The sequence below is a fragment of the Ovis aries genome, chromosome 3 (assembly GCF_016772045.2).
Source record: "Ovis aries strain OAR_USU_Benz2616 breed Rambouillet chromosome 3, ARS-UI_Ramb_v3.0, whole genome shotgun sequence".
NCBI classification, from domain to species: Eukaryota; Metazoa; Chordata; class Mammalia; order Artiodactyla; family Bovidae; genus Ovis; species Ovis aries.
The window spans coordinates 144,105,027-144,107,228 of NC_056056.1; the positions used below are offsets into that span (position 1 = coordinate 144,105,027).

The 2,202-nt window shown below is 42.6% G+C and overlaps 1 non-coding gene across 1 annotated transcript; it reads right to left on the reverse strand.

The window, feature by feature from the left end:
* Positions 1–358: 358 nt before the first annotated feature.
* Positions 359–430, reverse strand: TRNAW-CCA (transfer RNA tryptophan (anticodon CCA)). Its single transcript has one exon. It is a non-coding gene; the product is annotated as a tRNA-Trp (tRNA).
* Positions 431–2,202: the final 1,772 nt, after the last annotated feature.

The following is a 2,202-nucleotide window of genomic DNA, read 5'->3' on the forward strand; positions in this document are numbered from 1 at the left end:
AGCTTCAATATCAGTCCTTCCAATGAACACCCATGACTGATCTCCTTAGGATGGACTGGTTGGATCTCCTTGGTGTCCAAGGGACTCTCAAGAGTCTTTCTCCAACACCACAGTTCAAAAGCATCAATTCTGTGCTCAGCTTTATAGTCCAACTCTCACATCCATACATGATTGCTGGAAAAACCATAGCCTTGATTAGAGGGACTTCTGTTGACAAAGTAAGGTAAGGTGGTGAAGTCGCTCAGTCGTGTCCGACTCTTTGCGACCCTGTGGACTGTAACCTACTAGGCTTCTCTGTCCATGGGATTCTCCAGGCAAGAATACTGGAGTGGATTGCCATTTCCTTCTCCAGGGGATCTTCCCGACCCAGGGATCGAACCTGGGTCTCCCGCATTGGAGGCAGACGCTTTAACCTCTGAGCCACCAGGGAAGCCCTGATGGTGAAGCCATCAAAGTAATGTCTCTGCTTTTCAATATGCTATCTAGGTTGGTCATAACTTTTCTTCCAAGGAGTAAGTGTCTTTTAATTTCATGGCTGCAGTCACCATCTGCAGTGATTTTGGAGCTTAAAAACATAAAGTCTGACATGGTTTCCACTGTTTCCCCATCTATCTGCCATGAAGTGATGGGGACCAGATGTCATGATCTTAGTTTTCTGAATGTTGAGCTTTAAGCCAACTTTTTCACTCTCCTCTTTCACTGTCATCAAGAGGCTCTTTAGCTCCTCTTCACTTTCTGCCATAAGGGTGGTGTCATCTGCATATCTGAGGTGATTGATATTTCTCCCAGCAACCTTGATTCCAGCTTGTGCTTCATCCAGCCCAGCATTTCTCATGATGTTCTCTGCATATAAGTTACCTAAGCGGGGTGACAATACACAGCCTTGATGTACTCCTTTTCCTATTTGGAACCAGTCTGTTGTTCCATGTCCAGTTCTAACTGTTGCTTCCTGGCCTGCATACAGATTTCTCAGGAGGCAGGTCAGGTGGTCTGGTATTCCCATCTCTTTCAGAATTTTCCAGTTTCTTGTGACCCACACAGTCAAAGGCTTTGGCATAGTCAATAAAGCAGAAATACATGTTTTTCTGGAACTCTCTTGCTTTTTCGATGACCCAACAGATGTTGGCAATTTGATCTCTGGTTCCTCTGCCTTTTCTAAAACCAGCTTGAACATCAGGAAGTTCACGGTTCACGTATTGCTAAAGCCTAGCTTGGAGAATTTTGAGCATTACTTTACTAACATGTAAGATGAGTGCAATTGTGCAGTAGTTTGAGCATTCTTTGGCATTGCCTTTCTTTGGAATTGGAATGTAAACTGACCTTTTCCTGTCCTGTGGCCACTGCTGAGTTTTCCAAATTTGCTGGCATATTGAGTGCAGCACTTTCACGGCATCATCTTTCAGGATTTGAAATAGCTCAACTGGAATTCCATCACCTCCACTAGCTTTGTTTGTAGTGATGCTTCCTAAGGCCCACTTGACTTCACATTCCAGGATGTCTGGCTCTAGATGAGTGCACACCATCATGATTATCTGGGTTGTAAAGAAGATCTTTTTTGTACAGTTCTTCTGTGTATTCTTGCCACTTCTTCTTAATATCTTCTGCTTCTGTAGGTCCATACCATTTCTGTCCTTTATTTAGCCTATCTTTGCAAAAATGTTCCCTTGGTATTTCTAATTTTCTTGAAGAGATGTCTAGTCTTTCCCATTCTGTTCTTTTCCCTATTTCTTTGCATTGATCGCTGAGGAAGGCTTTCTTATCTCTCCTTGCTATTCTCTGGAACTCTGCATTCAGATGCTTATATCTTTCCTTTTCTCCTTTGCTTTTCACCTCTCTTCTTTTCACAGCTATTTGTAAAGCCTCCTCAGACAGCCATTTTGCTTTTTTTGCATTTCTTTTCCATGTGGATTGTCTTGATCCCTGTCTCCTGTACAATGTCACGAACCTCCATCCATAGTTCATCAGGCACTCTGTCTATCAAATCTAGTCCCTTAAATCTATTTCTCACTTCCAGGGTATTATCATAAGGGATTTTACTTAGGTCATGCCTGAATGGTCTAGTGGTTTTCTCCAGTATAATAATATCTCAATATAATAAAGGCCATTTGTGACAACACACCTAACATCATACTCAACATTGTAAAGCTGAAAGCCTCTCCTCCACATTAAGAACCAAAACAAGGATGCTCACTCTCACCCACC